Here is a 22,069-nt window from a genome sequence, read left to right on the forward strand (position 1 = left end):
TTTTTATAAACGTTATTGGGTAAAATTTTTTCTTTACTTATTGATGCTATCAATTAAAATTTTTTATTTGAAAGAACTCAATCTATTAAACTTTATTCTTCAATTAAAATTCATTTTAAAAAAAAATATTTGCAATAAATCCTTTAAATTTAATTCAATCTCCCTAAATAAAATTAAATCTATTAAATTTACTACCAATAAAATTTTTTCACTGAAAATTAAAACTACCGACTAAAATTCTTTCACTTTTTATAAACGTTATTGGGTAAAATTTTTTCTTTACTTATTGATGCTATCAATTAAAATTTTTTATTTGAAAGAACTCAATCTATTAAACTTTATTCTTCAATTAAAATTCATTTTAAAAAAAAATATTTGCAATAAATCCTTTAAATTTAATTCAATCTCCCTAAATAAAATTAAATCTATTAAATTTACTACCAATAAAATTTTTTCACTGAAAATTAAAACTACCGACTAAAATTCTTTCACTTTTTATAAACGTTATTGGGTAAAATTTTTTCTTTACTTATTGATGCTATCAATTAAAATTTTTTATTTGAAAGAACTCAATCTATTAAACTTTATTCTTCAATTAAAATTCATTTTAAAAAAAAATATTTGCAATAAATCCTTTAAATTTAATTCAATCTCCCTAAATAAAATTAAATCTATTAAATTTACTACCAATAAAATTTTTTCACTGAAAATTAAAACTACCGACTAAAATTCTTTCACTTTTTATAAACGTTATTGGGTAAAATTTTTTCTTTACTTATTGATGCTATCAATTAAAATTTTTTATTTGAAAGAACTCAATCTATTAAACTTTATTCTTCAATTAAAATTCATTTTAAAAAAAAATATTTGCAATAAATCCTTTAAATTTAATTCAATCTCCCTAAATAAAATTAAATCTATTAAATTTACTACCAATAAAATTTTTTCACTGAAAATTAAAACTACCGACTAAAATTCTTTCACTTTTTATAAACGTTATTGGGTAAAATTTTTTCTTTACTTATTGATGCTATCAATTAAAATTTTTTATTTGAAAGAACTCAATCTATTAAACTTTATTCTTCAATTAAAATTCATTTTAAAAAAAAATATTTGCAATAAATCCTTTAAATTTAATTCAATCTCCCTAAATAAAATTAAATCTATTAAATTTACTACCAATAAAATTTTTTCACTGAAAATTAAAACTACCGACTAAAATTCTTTCACTTTTTATAAACGTTATTGGGTAAAATTTTTTCTTTACTTATTGATGCTATCAATTAAAATTTTTTATTTGAAAGAACTCAATCTATTAAACTTTATTCTTCAATTAAAATTCATTTTAAAAAAAAATATTTGCAATAAATCCTTTAAATTTAATTCAATCTCCCTAAATAAAATTAAATCTATTAAATTTACTACCAATAAAATTTTTTCACTGAAAATTAAAACTACCGACTAAAATTCTTTCACTTTTTATAAACGTTATTGGGTAAAATTTTTTCTTTACTTATTGATGCTATCAATTAAAATTTTTTATTTGAAAGAACTCAATCTATTAAACTTTATTCTTCAATTAAAATTCATTTTAAAAAAAAATATTTGCAATAAATCCTTTAAATTTAATTCAATCTCCCTAAATAAAATTAAATCTATTAAATTTACTACCAATAAAATTTTTTCACTGAAAATTAAAACTACCGACTAAAATTCTTTCACTTTTTATAAACGTTATTGGGTAAAATTTTTTCTTTACTTATTGATGCTATCAATTAAAATTTTTTATTTGAAAGAACTCAATCTATTAAACTTTATTCTTCAATTAAAATTCATTTTAAAAAAAAATATTTGCAATAAATCCTTTAAATTTAATTCAATCTCCCTAAATAAAATTAAATCTATTAAATTTACTACCAATAAAATTTTTTCACTGAAAATTAAAACTACCGACTAAAATTCTTTCACTTTTTATAAACGTTATTGGGTAAAATTTTTTCTTTACTTATTGATGCTATCAATTAAAATTTTTTATTTAAAAGAACTCAATCTATTAAACTTTATTCTTCAATTAAAATTCATTTTAAAAAAAAATATTTGCAATAAATCCTTTAAATTTAATTCAATCTCCCTAAATAAAATTAAATCTATTAAATTTACTACCAATAAAATTTTTTCACTGAAAATTAAAACTACCGACTAAAATTCTTTCACTTTTTATAAACGTTATTGGGTAAAATTTTTTCTTTACTTATTGATGCTATCAATTAAAATTTTTTATTTGAAAGAACTCAATCTATTAAACTTTATTCTTCAATTAAAATTCATTTTAAAAAAAAATATTTGCAATAAATCCTTTAAATTTAATTCAATCTCCCTAAATAAAATTAAATCTATTAAATTTACTACCAATAAAATTTTTTCACTGAAAATTAAAACTACCGACTAAAATTCTTTCACTTTTTATAAACGTTATTGGGTAAAATTTTTTCTTTACTTATTGATGCTATCAATTAAAATTTTTTATTTGAAAGAACTCAATCTATTAAACTTTATTCTTCAATTAAAATTCATTTTAAAAAAAAATATTTGCAATAAATCCTTTAAATTTAATTCAATCTCCCTAAATAAAATTAAATCTATTAAATTTACTACCAATAAAATTTTTTCACTGAAAATTAAAACTACCGACTAAAATTCTTTCACTTTTTATAAACGTTATTGGGTAAAATTTTTTCTTTACTTATTGATGCTATCAATTAAAATTTTTTATTTGAAAGAACTCAATCTATTAAACTTTATTCTTCAATTAAAATTCATTTTAAAAAAAAATATTTGCAATAAATCCTTTAAATTTAATTCAATCTCCCTAAATAAAATTAAATCTATTAAATTTACTACCAATAAAATTTTTTCACTGAAAATTAAAACTACCGACTAAAATTCTTTCACTTTTTATAAACGTTATTGGGTAAAATTTTTTCTTTACTTATTGATGCTATCAATTAAAATTTTTTATTTGAAAGAACTCAATCTATTAAACTTTATTCTTCAATTAAAATTCATTTTAAAAAAAAATATTTGCAATAAATCCTTTAAATTTAATTCAATCTCCCTAAATAAAATTAAATCTATTAAATTTACTACCAATAAAATTTTTTCACTGAAAATTAAAACTACCGACTAAAATTCTTTCACTTTTTATAAACGTTATTGGGTAAAATTTTTTCTTTACTTATTGATGCTATCAATTAAAATTTTTTATTTGAAAGAACTCAATCTATTAAACTTTATTCTTCAATTAAAATTCATTTTATTTTTTTATATATATATATATATATACATATATTCCTAACTAAATATTTTATACTAAAATAAATAAATATAAAAAATAATTAAATTAATTAAATTTTCCATAAATAAAATATTGAAATTATCAAATACTAATAAAAAAATTAAAATTAAAAATTAATACGTAAAATAATTATATTAAATAAATGTAGCCCCTCCTAAAAATAAATAAATATCAATTATTTTAAAATAAATTTCTTATAAATTCAAATTAATCTTATTAAATAGATTAATCCAGCCTATTCCTATAAATTAATTAAAAAATAAATAAAAATATTAAATTAAATTAAAAAAAAAACAAATAAATCAGATTAATCAAAATTAATAAAAATTAACCAATTAAATATAAATAAATAAATATAGATTAAATAAATTATTTTTTAATAAAATTTTTAAAATTAAATAAATAATTATATATTATTAACCAAATATTTGATATATTAATAGGATACATATGATCATTTGTGTGATTATTAATAAATCTAAATATGAATATATAAATCTTAGATGAACGTGATACCTCCTAATGTTTCCACTGGTTTATTAATAAATTTAAATCATATCCAATAAATTATTACAAATAAAATTAAAAATTTTACAATAAATTGATAATTATATTATTTCTTTTTTTTTATTTTAAAATTTATAAATAAAATATTAAAAAAAAAATATTTTATACTAAAATAAATAAATATAAAAAATAATTAAATTAATTAAATTTTCCATAAATAAAATATTGAAATTATCAAATACTAATAAAAAAATTAAAATTAAAAATTAATACGTAAAATAATTATATTAAATAAATGTAGCCCCTCCTAAAAATAAATAAATATCAATTATTTTAAAATAAATTTCTTATAAATTCAAATTAATCTTATTAAATAGATTAATCCAGCCTATTCCTATAAATTAATTAAAAAATAAATAAAAATATTAAATTAAATTTAAAAAAAACAAATAAATCAGATTAATCAAAATTAATAAAAATTAACCAATTAAATATAAATAAATAAATATAGATTAAATAAATTATTTTTTAATAAAATTTTTAAAATTAAATAAATAATTATATATTATTAACCAAATATTTGATATATTAATAGGATACATATGATCATTTGTGTGATTATTAATAAATCTAAATATGAATATATAAATCTTAGATGAACGTGATACCTCCTAATGTTTCCACTGGTTTATTAATAAATTTAAATCATATCCAATAAATTATTACAAATAAAATTAAAAATTTTACAATAAATTGATAATTATATTATTTCTTTTTTTTATTTTAAAATTTATAAATAAAATATTAAAAAAAAAATATTTTATACTAAAATAAATAAATATAAAAAATAATTAAATTAATTAAATTTTCCATAAATAAAATATTGAAATTATCAAATACTAATAAAAAAATTAAAATTAAAAATTAATACGTAAAATAATTATATTAAATAAATGTAGCCCCTCCTAAAAATAAATAAATATCAATTATTTTAAAATAAATTTCTTATAAATTCAAATTAATCTTATTAAATAGATTAATCCAGCCTATTCCTATAAATTAATTAAAAAATAAATAAAAATATTAAATTAAATTAAAAAAAAACAAATAAATCAGATTAATCAAAATTAATAAAAATTAACCAATTAAATATGAATAAATAAATATAGATTAAATAAATTATTTTTTAATAAAATTTTTAAAATTAAATAAATAATTATATATTATTAACCAAATATTTGATATATTAATAGGATACATATGATCATTTGTGTGATTATTAATAAATCTAAATATGAATATATAAATCTTAGATGAACGTGATACCTCCTAATGTTTCCACTGGTTTATTAATAAATTTAAATCATATCCAATAAATTATTACAAATAAAATTAAAAATTTTACAATAAATTGATAATTATATTATTTTTTTTTTTATTTTAAAATTTATAAATAAAATATTAAAAAAAAAATACTTTATACTAAAATAAATAAATATAAAAAATAATTAAATTAATTAAATTTTCCATAAATAAAATATTGAAATTATCAAATACTAATAAAAAAATTAAAATTAAAAATTAATACGTAAAATAATTATATTAAATAAATGTAGCCCCTCCTAAAAATAAATAAATATCAATTATTTTAAAATAAATTTCTTATAAATTCAAATTAATCTTATTAAATAGATTAATCCAGCCTATTCCTATAAATTAATTAAAAAATAAATAAAAATATTAAATTAAATTTAAAAAAAACAAATAAATCAGATTAATCAAAATTAATAAAAATTAACCAATTAAATATGAATAAATAAATATAGATTAAATAAATTATTTTTTAATAAAATTTTTAAAATTAAATAAATAATTATATATTATTAACCAAATATTTGATATATTAATAGGATACATATGATCATTTGTGTGATTATTAATAAATCTAAATATGAATATATAAATCTTAGATGAACGTGATACCTCCTAATGTTTCCACTGGTTTATTAATAAATTTAAATCATATCCAATAAATTATTACAAATAAAATTAAAAATTTTACAATAAATTGATAATTATATTATTTTTTTTTTTATTTTAAAATTTATAAATAAAATATTAAAAAAAAAATACTTTATACTAAAATAAATAAATATAAAAAATAATTAAATTAATTAAATTTTCCATAAATAAAATATTGAAATTATCAAATACTAATAAAAAAATTAAAATTAAAAATTAATACGTAAAATAATTATATTAAATAAATGTAGCCCCTCCTAAAAATAAATAAATATCAATTATTTTAAAATAAATTTCTTATAAATTCAAATTAATCTTATTAAATAGATTAATCCAGCCTATTCCTATAAATTAATTAAAAAATAAATAAAAATATTAAATTAAATTAAAAAAAAACAAATAAATCAGATTAATCAAAATTAATAAAAATTAACCAATTAAATATAAATAAATAAATATAGATTAAATAAATTATTTTTTAATAAAATTTTTAAAATTAAATAAATAATTATATATTATTAACCAAATATTTGATATATTAATAGGATACATATGATCATTTGTGTGATTATTAATAAATCTAAATATGAATATATAAATCTTAGATGAACGTGATACCTCCTAATGTTTCCACTGGTTTATTAATAAATTTAAATCATATCCAATAAATTATTACAAATAAAATTAAAAATTTTACAATAAATTGATAATTATATTATTTCTTTTTTTATTTTAAAATTTATAAATAAAATATTAAAAAAAAAATATTTTATACTAAAATAAATAATCTCAAAATAAATCTATAATAATTTTATAATTATTTATTAAACTAATTAAATTAATTAATTATATAAATATTTAATAATATATAATATATAAATATTTATATTTAATTAAATATTTAAATTAACAATTATTATTTTCTAAATTAATTAAATCTCCCTAAATAATTTACATTTATAAATATATAAATATTTAATATATATATATATACAATATTATTTATATATATATTAAATATTAATATTTATATAAAAAAATAATAATATGTAATATATAAATACTTATATTTAATTAAATATTTAAATTAACAATTATTATTTTCTAAATTAATTAAATCTCCCTAAATAATTTACATCTATAAATATATAAATATTTAATATATATATACATATATATATTTATATATATAAATATTAAATATTTATTATTAAATATTCATTTTTTTATAATATTTATTGGAGTAAATTTAACATTTTTCCCTCAACATTTTCTAGGATTAATAAGAATACCACGACGATACTCTGATTACCCAGATGCATATTATTGTTGAAATTTAATTTCTTCAATTGGATCATTAATTTCATTTAATAGATTAATTTTTTTCATTTTTATTATACTTGAAAGTTTAATTAAACAACGATTAATTCTATTAAAATATGTCTTTTCATCATTAGAATGAATTAATTTATCCCCTTCAGAACATTGTTTTAATGAATTACCTATAATTCTTTTAAAAAATTAATTTAATATGGCAGATTTAAGTGCAATGGTTTTAAACACCATAAATAAAATGTAAATTTTTATTAAAAATTGCTCATTGAAATATATATTCATTCCCAGACCCAAATTCACCATTAATAGATAATCTAATTTATTTTTATAATTTTACAATAATTATTTTAATAATAATTACTATATCTATTATTTATATAAATTTTATAATTATAGAAAATAAATTCATTAATTTAAAATTTATTAAAAATCATAACTTAGAAATAATTTGAACTATCATTCCAATAATTATACTATTAATTATTTCTATCCCATCATTAAAAATACTTTACTTTATTGATGAATTATGAAATCCAACTTTTTTTTCAATTAAATCAATTGGACATCAATGATACTGATCTTACGAATATCCAGAATTTAATAATAATTCAATTGATTCATATATAATTAATCTATTAGAATTAAACTCATTTCGGTTACTAGATGTAGATAATCGATTAATCATTCCATTTAATACTCCAATTCGTATATTAACAACATCAATAGATGTTATTCATTCATGAACAGTTCCTTCAATAGGAATTAAAATAGATGCAACTCCAGGACGAATTAATCAAATATCATTAATTTCATTACGACCAGGATTATATTTTGGACAATGTTCAGAAATTTGTGGAGCTTACCATTCATTTATACCAATTACCATTGAAAGAACAAATTTAAAAAACTTTACTAATTGAATTAATAAATTAAACTTATAAATTAAAAAGAATTAGTTAAATTAAATAACATTAAATTGTCAATTTAAAATTATTTTATAAAAATATTTTTTTATCCATTAAGTATCTTAAAAATAAAGAATTAACCTTTTAAGTTAAATATAATAAAAAAATATTCTTAATGATAATTAAAAATTCTTTTATTCCTCAAATAAGACCTATAAAATGAACTTTAATTTTAATTTTTATTATTATTTTATTTACAATCATCACAATATTAATTCATTTCATAATAAATAATTTTATTTACAAAAGTAAAATAACTCAAAAAAAAATAAACTTCAAAAAAAAATGATAATAATTATTCAAAAATATTATGATAACAAATATATTCTCAATCTTTGATCCTTCAACATCTAATAATTATTCTCTAAATTGAATCATTATAATTTGACCTATTTTAATTTTTAATTGATCTTATTGATTTATCCCCTCACGATTTAATTTTAAATGAATTATATTAATAAACTTTATCTTAAATGAATTTAAAATTTTAACAAAAAAAATTAACCATTATAATTTAATTATATTTTTAAGATTATTCTATTTAATTATAAATATAAATTTAATTAGTTTAATACCTTACGTATTTACACCAACAAGACATATAAGAATTAATTTAAGTTTATCTTTAAGATTATGAATTAGATTTATAATATTTGGTTGAATTAAAAATACAAAACATATATTAATTCATCTTGTACCTATAAATACACCTTCTATATTAATAAGATTTATAGTAATAATTGAATCAATCAGAAACTTTATTCGACCATGAACTTTAGCAATTCGACTATCAGCAAATATATTAGCTGGTCACTTACTTCTATCTTTATTAGGTTCCTCAATAACAAATTTATCAATTAAATTCATTCCAATAATAATTATTATTCAAAATTTATTAATAATTTTAGAAATTTCTGTAGCATTCATTCAATCATATGTATTTACAATTTTATCATTACTTTATTTTAATGAAACAAACTAATTAAATTTATGAAAATTAATACAATTATAAATTCAAAAAATAATCCATTTCATATAACAACAAATAGACCTTGACCATTAATTTTATCATTTAATCTAATAAATTTATTATTTAATAATATCATTAGATTTAACTTAAATTTTTCTCTTCTTAATTTATTAAATTTATTTACATTAATATTAACATCATACCAATGATGACGAGATCTAATTCGAGAAAGAACATTTCAAGGATTTCATACCTTAAATATTATAAATATAATTAAATTTAGAATAATTCTATTTATTATTTCTGAATTATTTTTCTTTATTTCATTTTTTTGAACTTTTTTACATTCATCAATTTCACCTTCAATAGAAATTGGAAATTTATGACCTCCAAAAATAATTAATATACTTAATCCATATGACATTCCATTACTAAACTCAATTATTTTAATTTATTCAGGAATAACAATCACATGAAGACATAATTTAATTAAAAATAACTATAAAAAATCATTAAAATTATTAAATATAACAATCTATTTAGGAATATATTTTTCAATACTTCAATATATTGAATATCTAGAATCTAATTTTACATTTAATGATAGAATTTTTGGGTCAATCTTTTTCATAGCTACAGGATTTCATGGAATTCATGTAATTATTGGAACTATATTCTTAATTATTTGCTCTTTACGATTAAAAAAAAATCATTTTTCAATAATTCATCATTTAAATTTTGATTTAGCATCATGATATTGACATTTTGTTGATATAATTTGATTAATTTTATACATTTTAATTTATTGATGAATATATTAAATTATATAAATAGTATAACAAAACTACATTTAATTTCCAATTAAAAAATTTAAATAAAACTTAATTTATATAATACTTTCAATATTAATTATTGTAATATTTTTAATTTTAATTCCATTACTAATTTTGTCTATTAATAAATTTTTATCATTAAAAAATGATAAAGACCGAGAAAAAATAAAACCATTTGAATGCGGATTTGATCAATTAACACCTCCACAATTACCATTTTCTATTCAATTTTTTTTAATTACTTTAATATTTTTAATTTTTGATATAGAAATTATTTTAATTTTACCTATTATTAATTCATTAAATAGCTTAAAAAAATTAAGAATATTTATTTTTTTAGTATTTATTTTAATCCTCTTTATAAGTTTGTGATACGAATGGACATATAATTATTTAACATGAATTTAAATTATACAACTATATATAAAGTAAAATAATACAAATTAATTTCGACTTAATTATTGGATAAATTTATTCCTATATATATATATATATACATAAATAAAAAATTAGGATATTAGTTAATAAATTTAAATATAACATTAAAATTGCAATTTAAAATAATTTTTAAATATATCTTAATTAATTGAAACCAAAATAGAGGTAAATTAATGTTAATAATTTAAATGAATACAAAATATTCCAATTAATGAAATAAAACTCATGAACTTCTAATTCATTCTTAAATGAAAATAAATCATTTATATTTCTAAATTTATATAGTTTATTAAAAACATTATATTTTCAGTATAAAAAAAATTTTACTTAAAAATTTATAAATATTTAAAAATTTTACAATTACAATTATATTTTCAATATAATACTCTTAATTAAGCTATTTAAATACAATAAAATTTATATAAATAAAAAAAACATAAAAATAATAAAATAATAAAATAATATATTTACAACACCAACATTTTCTTTATAAATTTTTATTAAAACATTATTTTTAATTATAAAATTTATCAAAAACTTTAAATTCATTATAAAAACCTTATCTACAGATTTATCAAACATAATTTCAAAATTAAATATCTTATTAATAAATCAAACATAAAAAATTTTTAATAAATATTCTGAATAAAATATACTTAAAATAAAATTTGATATTTTAACAAAAACTCTCTTTTTTAAAAAAATTAAACTTTTAAATTCAAAATAAAACATTAAAGATAAAAAATATATTAATAATAATACATATTTATCATTTAATGTTATTTTAAAATTTTCATAAATAAATATATTATAAAAATATTTACCATAAAAAATACTAAAACCTCCTATTAAAATAAATGAATAATTTATATATTTTGATCTTCTTTCATTTACATATAAATATCTAAAATAATTAATATAATAAATTAATACTCAATTTAATAAACGAATACTATAACTTACTGTTAATACAATTGAAATATACAAAATTATTATAATTAAAATAATTAAATTAAAATTATAAAATATTTCTATAATTAAATCTTTAGAAAAAAACCCAGTAATAAAAGGAAATCCACATAAATTTAAAATTGATAAAATAAATATAAATCTCTTTAAAGGATTAATATAAAAATTACCTCTAAAAAAACGTAAATCTTGAATACCCAAATTCATATGAATAAAACTTCCAACACTTAAAAATATTGTAGATTTAAATAAAGCATGACAAATTAAATGAAAAAATCCTAAATCAACATTTCCTAATAATAAAATACTTATTATAAAACTTAACTGACTTAAAGTTGATAAAGCAATAACTTTCTTAAAATTTATTTCAAAATTTGCTATTAAACCAGATATAAATATTGTAAAACTAAAAATTAATAATATTAAAATATTCATAAAATTTAAATCTATAAATATTTTATTATACCGAATCAATAAATAAACACCTGCAGTTACTAAAGTTGATGAATGAACCAATGAAGAAACAGGTGTTGGTGCAGTTATAGCTGCAGGTAATCAAAAAGAAAATGGAAACTGTGCACTTTTCGTTAATATCATAATTAACATAAATAATGAAATTAATTTAAAATCTTGATAAAAAAAAATATTTCAAGAACCAAAAAATGACAATATACAAATAATTAAAATTAAAGCTACATCTCCTAATCGATTACAACAAACAGTTAATATACCAGAATTATAAGAATTTTTATTTTGATAATAAATTACTAAACAATAAGAAATTAATCCTAACCCATCTCACCCTAAAATAATACCAATTATTCTTGGTCTCAAAATTATAAAACATATAGAAATCATAAAAATAAAAACTAATAATTTAAAACGTTCAATATACAAATCATTTTCTATATATTCAATACTATATAATATAACAATTCCAGTAATTAAAATAACTGTACTTAAATATATTATAGATATAAAATCAATATAAATAACAAATCTAAATTTTATAGAATTTATTTCAATAATTACTCATTCTATGAAATAAATAATTTTAAATAAATATAAATAAAATCCAAAAAAAAAAAAAAAAAAGAAGAAAAAAATATAAATAAAAAATAAACTATAAATTTTATAATAATAATTTAAAGTAATCAATTACATCTTTGAAATCACAATTCAATATTTTTTTTTAAACTACTTAAATTTAATTAATCAAATTATAAAAATATTGAAAAATTAAAAATAAATAAATTTAAAGGAATTCAATGAGATAAAACAATTAAATAATCTATTAACCTATATTTATTAATTTTACAAAAATTAAATTCACCATGTTGAGTATATCTAAATAAATTTAGTGAATAAAAAAATCTAAAAAATATTAAAATTATTAAAATAAATAAATTTAAAAAATTTCAATTAACTAAACTTATAATTAAAAAAATTTCACTAATTAAATTTAATGATAATGGGGCAGATAAATTTGAAGTACATAATAAAAATCATATTAAAGATATTCTAGGATATAAATTTATTAGTCCTTTATTTATTAATATTAATCGTCTATTTCTTAATAAATAACATAAATTTACTAAAAAAAATAACCCTGATGAACATAAACCATGAGAAATTATTATTATATAACTACCTTTAACCCCACTATTTATTAATGTTATTATCCCTCTTAATGTTAATCCTATATGAACAACTGAAGAATAAGCCACTAAAATTTTTATATCAATTTGACGTATACATAAAATACTAATTAATATTGACCCAAAAATTCTAAAATATATAATAATTTCATTAAATTCAATAAAATTTTTTATAAATATTAATATAAAACGAATTAAACCATAAATTCCTAATTTTAATAAAATTCCTGCTAAAATTATTGACCCAATAACAGGGGCCTCAACATGAGCTTTCAATAATCAAGAATGGAATATAAATATAGGAATCTTAACAAAAAATGTAAACATAAAAAATAAAAATATAAACATATTTAAATATTTAATTTTTAATATTTCAAAGTAATACATCATTAAAATATTATAAAAATAATATAAATCTAAAATAAAAATTAAAAAAGGTAAAGAAAAAAATATTGTATAAAATAATAAATAAAATGAAGCTAACTCTCGTATTTCACCTAACCCTCATTTTATAATAATAAAAAATATAAGAACTAACCTAATTTCAAATATAAAATAAAATATTAATAAATTTATTGAAGTAAAAACAAAAATTAAAGAAATTAATAATGTCAATATTAATATTTTAAAATAAAAAAAATCATTATTTTTAACATCAAAAAAAATAAAAATTAATCCAAAAATTAAAAATGTTAATGATAATAATATATAAGAATATAAATTTATTCCTAATATTTCATTAATTATCCCATTTTCTACAAATTGATTAAAACAAAGAAATGGAATTATACAAAATAATAATATTAATATTCCTAATAAATACTTACTATTAAAAAAAATTAATAAGATTATTATAAAAATTACATAAATTATCATATTAAATTTAATACTTTAACACTTTGATTCCCAAATAAAAAAATTATTCTAATTATTAAACCTAGCCCAATTAAACTCTCACAAACACCTATAATTAAAACAACTAAAAATAATCAATCATTTAAATCTAAATCTGACAATATTAAAATTAAATGTAAAATTAAAATTAATAAAAACTCTAAACAAATTAAAATTAATAAAAATCTCTTAAATCTTAATATTATTAATAAAATTATAACAAATAATAATAATATATAATTAAATTCCCTAAAAACTTCTAAAAAAATTAATTTATAAAATAAATTTATTCAATAAATTTCAAAAAAATTATTTAAAAATAATATCTTTAATCTCCAAAATTAAAATTTTCTTTAAAACTATTTTTTGATAAATTCGATAAGCTATATAATTTAAATATAAAAATATTAATTTTGTAAATTAAAATCAGAAATTTATTTCTTATAGCTAATTGAACTATTTGTAAAAATTATCATTTTAAAAATCATTATATTACTATGAATAAAATTATATAATATCTCAAAAAATAATTTACCTCCTATAAATTTTATAATAACATTAATTTATTATACAATAACTTTAATAATAATTAACTACATTTTTATACCAAAAAAATCTTTATATTTAATAATAATTTTTATTACAATTATTAGAAGTATACTAATTATATTTATATACTTTGTTAGAATAATAAATAATTCATTTATTTCTAAAAAAAATAAAATAGATAAATATTTTCTTTTCATAAATTTTATATTTTTATTTTTATTTTCTTTAACTTTACTTTTATGCAAAAATAAAAAAATAATTATTAATTCAACTAATGAAAATGTTAATATTTACAAAATTTATGAATATCCATATACTTTAATTATTTTTTATTTAATAAGATTATTACTATTAATTTTAATTTTAACAATAAAAATTTCTATGACTAATAAAACAAATCAATCATTACGAAAAATAAAAAATTAATCTATGAAGAATAAAATTTTTTATAAATTTATAAATATTAATCCATTAATAAAAATACTTAATTTATCACTAATTAACCTACCAACTCCAATAAGTATTAACTACTTATGAAATTTAGGATCAATTTTAGGATTATTCTTAATAATTCAAATTATTTCTGGATTATTTTTATCTTTTCATTATTGTCCAAATATAAATCTAGCCTTTAATAGAACTATTCATATTATAAAAAATATTAATCTTGGGTGATTTATACGATTAACTCATATAAATGGGGCCTCATTCTTTTTTATATCAATATTTTTACATATCGCCCGAGGAATCTACTATTTTTCATTCACACTTACAAAAGTATGATTAATTGGAATTATTATTTTATTACTATCAATAGCAACAGCATTTTTAGGATATGTGTTACCTTGAGGACAAATATCTTTTTGAGGAGCAACTGTAATTACTAATTTATTATCAGCTATCCCATACTTAGGACAAATATTAGTTCAATGAATTTGAGGTGGATTTTCAATTAATAACGCTACTTTAAATCGATTCTATTCTTTTCATTTTATTTTACCAATAATTATTTTATTATTAGTAATTCTACATTTATTTTTTTTACATTTAAGATTTTCTCATAACTCTATAGGATTAACAAGAAAACTTTATATATTATCTTTCAACCCTTATTTTATTATTAAAGATTTATTTGGTTACATAATTATTTTAACAATTTTTTTTTTAATCACAATAAAATTTCCTTACATACTAAGTGACCCTGACAATTTTATTCTTGCAAACCCAATAATTACTCCTGAACATATTAAACCTGAATGATACTTCTTATTTGCATATGCTATTCTTCGATCCATTCCAAATAAATTAGGAGGTGTAATTTTTTTAATATTATCAATTTTAATTTTAATTATATTAACAATATCAAATAAAAATAATATAAATTCATGCAAATATTATTATTTAAATAAAATAAATTTTTGGTTATTCATTATATCATTTATTATACTAACATGACTAGGTAAACAATTAATTGAATATCCATATATTCAATTAACACAATTATTTTCAATTATCTATTTTTCTTATTTTTTTACCTCCCCAATTTTAAATTATTTTTGAGATAAACTTATTTATCATAACTAAGTTAATGAGCTTGAAATAAGCATATATTTTGAAAATATAATATAGATTTTAAATAAATCTATTAACTTTAAAAAATAATTATTAATAAAAATTCCTTAAATATAAAATTTAACAAAATATAATATAAAGAAATTAATAAAAACTTTTTTCAACATAAATCTATTAATTGATCATATCGAATTCGTGGACAAATTGAACGTATTAAAATAATGAAAAAAAAATGAATATCAACAAATAACGCAAAATTTCATCTTACAAAATCTACACCAAAAAAAATCAATACTATAATTACTCTAACAAAAACAATTCTTAAATATTCAGACATAAAAATTAATGTAAATGTACCTCTAAAATATTCAATATTAAATCCTGAAACTAATTCAGATTCACCTTCAATTAAATCAAAAGGTGAACGATTTAATTCAACTAATATACTAATTAAAAACATTAAATAAATAGGAAATATATATATAAATATATATATATATAATTGATACTTTAAAAAATTATATAATGAAAAATCTTCAATTAATAAAATTAAAGAAAATAAAATTAAAAATAAACTAACTTCATAAGAAACTGATTGAGCAATAGATCGAATAGAACCTAACATTGAATAATTTGAATTAGAAATTCAACCTCTAAATATTACAGGATAAACATTTAACCCAATAATTATTAACATAAATAAAATACCATAATCAAAAAAAATCATATAACAACTTATTGGATAAATAAATCAAATTAATATAGAAAATAAAAATATTAGAATAGGTATAAATCTATAAATCAAAAACTTTCTTTTTATAACTAAAAATAATTCTTTACTTAATAATTTAATTGCATCTCTAAAAGGTTGTAAGAATCCTAAAAATCCAACTTTATTTGGCCCAACCCGAAATTGAACTAAACTTAATAATTTACGTTCAAATAATGTCAAAAAAGCTATTCTAATTAAATTAAAAATTAATAAAATTATAAATATAAAAAAATCTAAAATAATTATTCTAAATTCAAATAAAATTATTATCTATTATAATACTTATTCTTATAATATTCATAAATTCTAAATTTATAACACTTTTCTGCCAAGATAATTATTAATAAATTTAAATTAACCAAAAAATAATATTTATTTAAACTTAGTCCTTTCGTACAAAAATTTAAAATTAATTTAAAGATAGAAACTGATCTGGCTTACGCCGATCTGAACTCAAATCATGTAAAATTTAAAAAGTCGAACAGACTTAATATTTAAATGTCTTCATTTAAATTTAATTTTAATTCAACATCGAGGTCATAAACATTTTTATAAATACGATCTTCCCAAAAATATTATGCTGTTATCCCTAAGGTAATTTTTTTCTAATAATTTTACAAAAATCTCAAAAATTTTACAATAATTATTGATTAAAATATTTTAAAGTTTATTAAATTTAAACATCCTCCCAATTAAATAATAAATTAATTAAATTAAAATTAAACTTTAAATAATATTTAATAAATTAAATTATAAAATTCTATAGGGTCTTCTCGTCCCTTAAAAAAAATTAAGCATTTTTACTTAAAATTTAAATTCATAATTTATACTTGAAACAGTTTATATTTCATTAACTCATTTATACAAGACCTTAATTAAAAGCCAAATTATTATGCTACCTTTGCACAGTTATAAATACTGCAACTATTTAAAATTAAATTCATTGAGTAGAGCTTACCTTAAAATAATAATCAAAAAGAAATGTTTTTGTTAAACATTTGAATATAAATTTTGCCGAATTCTTTAAATATATATATATATATTATATATTATAATATATTTTATTCATAAATAAATTCAATTACTAATTTAATCATTATAAATAATTTCAATTAATTCTAAAATATTATTTTATAAAAAATATATTAATAAAATTAAATTAATAATAGATAAAAATAAATTATAAAATTTTCTATATCAATAACAAATTTCATGTTTATAAATTTATAAAAATCTAAATTTTATAATTATAAATAAATTTATAGATTATCCCATAAATTTTTTATATTTAATAAATTTTTAATTATATATATATATATATTAATATAATAAAAATAATAAAAATTAACTTAAATATATGAATTAAATTCAATTCTAAAATAACTAGATATCTAAAATTTGAATAAAATTTCATTTCTAAATAAATATTAATAAACATTTTACTACATATAAAATTATATTTATTTAGATCATTTTATTTTCGAGATTTATAAATCTATATATATAAATTAAATAACCCTGATACAAAAGGTACAAAAATAAATTTTATTTTTATAAAATTAAAATATTTCTTTCACAATACTATTTAATAAAAAATAAATTTATTCAAAAATTTTACTAAAACAATATAAAATTAAATTATTTTCTTTAAAAAATAAATATAACAAATTTAATATATATATATATATAATATTTAATAAAATTTTAAATTATAAAAATTAATCTTTTTATTGTAAATAAAAAATTTTTATTAAACTAAAATTTTAAAAAAGTACATTTTCCAATACACTAACTTTGTTACGACTTATTTCAATACTATTGAAATTGACGGGCGATTTGTACATTAAATAAAAAATATTTCAAATAATAAAATTTTATTTAATTTACTTTTAAATCCAATTTTATTAAAATATTAAAATTTTAAATTCAAAAATTTAATTTAATGTAATTCATATAAACCTAAAAAAAAATACATTTTGATCTGAATTCTTATATTGTTAAAAATATTTTTTAATTATAAAATTTAAATCTATAATCTTAATAAACGACAATACATAACCAATTTTTTAGTATATCTTAACGTGGACTATCAAATTAATCTACAAATTCCTCTAATTTAAAGATATTTAACCGCCAAATTTTTTAATTTTAATGATCAACATTTAATTGTTAAATTACAACTTTCATATCTATAGTAGGGTATCTAATCCTAGTTTAATTTAAATATTTAATAAAAATAATATTAATAAAAATTAAATTAATTAAATTTATATATATTTCACTAATAAAACTTAATAAAAATTAATTACATAAACAAATTATTTTAAATTTAATTAAATTAATTTATAAATAAAGTTTAACCGCAGATGCTGGCACTTATTCATCCTTTATTTAAATTAAATTCCTAATTATAACATTAATTAATAAAAAAAAATTAATTTCTAAATAAAATTATTAAAATTATTAAAATTCTAATAAATAAAAATTTTATATAATAAATTAAATTAAATAATTAATTATAATTCAAAAATCAAAAACCTTATTCTTCAATTAAAATTCATTTTAAAAAAAAATATTTGCAATAAATCCTTTAAATTTAATTCAATCTCCCTAAATAAAATTAAATCTATTAAATTTACTACCAATAAAATTTTTTCACTGAAAATTAAAACTACCGACTAAAATTCTTTCACTTTTTATAAACGTTATTGGGTAAAATTTTTTCTTTACTTATTGATGCTATCAATTAAAATTTTTTATTTGAAAGAACTCAATCTATTAAACTTTATTCTTCAATTAAAATTCATTTTAAAAAAAAATATTTGCAATAAATCCTTTAAATTTAATTCAATCTCCCTAAATAAAATTAAATCTATTAAATTTACTACCAATAAAATTTTTTCACTGAAAATTAAAACTACCGACTAAAATTCTTTCACTTTTTATAAACGTTATTGGGTAAAATTTTTTCTTTACTTATTGATGCTATCAATTAAAATTTTTTATTTGAAAGAACTCAATCTATTAAACTTTATTCTTCAATTAAAATTCATTTTAAAAAAAAATATTTGCAATAAATCCTTTAAATTTAATTCAATCTCCCTAAATAAAATTAAATCTATTAAATTTACTACCAATAAAATTTTTTCACTGAAAATTAAAACTACCGACTAAAATTCTTTCACTTTTTATAAACGTTATTGGGTAAAATTTTTTCTTTACTTATTGATGCTATCAATTAAAATTTTTTATTTGAAAGAACTCAATCTATTAAACTTTATTCTTCAATTAAAATTCATTTTAAAAAAAAATATTTGCAATAAATCCTTTAAATTTAATTCAATCTCCCTAAATAAAATTAAATCTATTAAATTTACTACCAATAAAATTTTTTCACTGAAAATTAAAACTACCGACTAAAATTCTTTCACTTTTTATAAACGTTATTGGGTAAAATTTTTTCTTTACTTATTGATGCTATCAATTAAAATTTTTTATTTGAAAGAACTCAATCTATTAAACTTTATTCTTCAATTAAAATTCATTTTAAAAAAAAATATTTGCAATAAATCCTTTAAATTTAATTCAATCTCCCTAAATAAAATTAAATCTATTAAATTTACTACCAATAAAATTTTTTCACTGAAAATTAAAACTACCGACTAAAATTCTTTCACTTTTTATAAACGTTATTGGGTAAAATTTTTTCTTTACTTATTGATGCTATCAATTAAAATTTTTTATTTGAAAGAACTCAATCTATTAAACTTTATTCTTCAATTAAAATTCATTTTAAAAAAAAATATTTGCAATAAATCCTTTAAATTTAATTCAATCTCCCTAAATAAAATTAAATCTATTAAATTTACTACCAATAAAATTTTTTCACTGAAAATTAAAACTACCGACTAAAATTCTTTCACTTTTTATAAACGTTATTGGGTAAAATTTTTTCTTTACTTATTGATGCTATCAATTAAAATTTTTTATTTGAAAGAACTCAATCTATTAAACTTTATTCTTCAATTAAAATTCATTTTAAAAAAAAATATTTGCAATAAATCCTTTAAATTTAATTCAATCTCCCTAAATAAAATTAAATCTATTAAATTTACTACCAATAAAATTTTTTCACTGAAAATTAAAACTACCGACTAAAATTCTTTCACTTTTTATAAACGTTATTGGGTAAAATTTTTTCTTTACTTATTGATGCTATCAATTAAAATTTTTTATTTGAAAGAACTCAATCTATTAAACTTTATTCTTCAATTAAAATTCATTTTAAAAAAAAATATTTGCAATAAATCCTTTAAATTTAATTCAATCTCCCTAAATAAAATTAAATCTATTAAATTTACTACCAATAAAATTTTTTCACTGAAAATTAAAACTACCGACTAAAATTCTTTCACTTTTTATAAACGTTATTGGGTAAAATTTTTTCTTTACTTATTGATGCTATCAATTAAAATTTTTTATTTGAAAGAACTCAATCTATTAAACTTTATTCTTCAATTAAAATTCATTTTAAAAAAAAATATTTGCAATAAATCCTTTAAATTTAATTCAATCTCCCTAAATAAAATTAAATCTATTAAATTTACTACCAATAAAATTTTTTCACTGAAAATTAAAACTACCGACTAAAATTCTTTCACTTTTTATAAACGTTATTGGGTAAAATTTTTTCTTTACTTATTGATGCTATCAATTAAAATTTTTTATTTGAAAGAACTCAATCTATTAAACTTTATTCTTCAATTAAAATTCATTTTAAAAAAAAATATTTGCAATAAATCCTTTAAATTTAATTCAATCTCCCTAAATAAAATTAAATCTATTAAATTTACTACCAATAAAATTTTTTCACTGAAAATTAAAACTACCGACTAAAATTCTTTCACTTTTTATAAACGTTATTGGGTAAAATTTTTTCTTTACTTATTGATGCTATCAATTAAAATTTTTTATTTGAAAGAACTCAATCTATTAAACTTTATTCTTCAATTAAAATTCATTTTAAAAAAAAATATTTGCAATAAATCCTTTAAATTTAATTCAATCTCCCTAAATAAAATTAAATCTATTAAATTTACTACCAATAAAATTTTTTCACTGAAAATTAAAACTACCGACTAAAATTCTTTCACTTTTTATAAACGTTATTGGGTAAAATTTTTTCTTTACTTATTGATGCTATCAATTAAAATTTTTTATTTGAAAGAAC

At 15.5% G+C, this 22,069-nt stretch overlaps 2 pseudogenes; both read left to right on the forward strand.

Annotated features, from left to right (window-relative positions):
- The first annotated feature begins 7,497 nt into the window (after positions 1–7,497).
- Positions 7,498–9,985, forward strand: LOC143175598 (cytochrome c oxidase subunit 2-like; annotated as a pseudogene).
- A 3,321-nt stretch (positions 9,986–13,306) lies between these two features.
- LOC143175600 (cytochrome b pseudogene) lies at positions 13,307–16,079 on the forward strand (annotated as a pseudogene).
- The last annotated feature ends 5,990 nt before the right edge of the window (positions 16,080–22,069 follow it).

Source organism: Nomia melanderi, unplaced genomic scaffold (genome assembly GCF_051020985.1).
Source record: "Nomia melanderi isolate GNS246 unplaced genomic scaffold, iyNomMela1 scaffold0137, whole genome shotgun sequence".
In the NCBI taxonomy this organism is placed as follows: Eukaryota; Metazoa; Arthropoda; class Insecta; order Hymenoptera; family Halictidae; genus Nomia; species Nomia melanderi.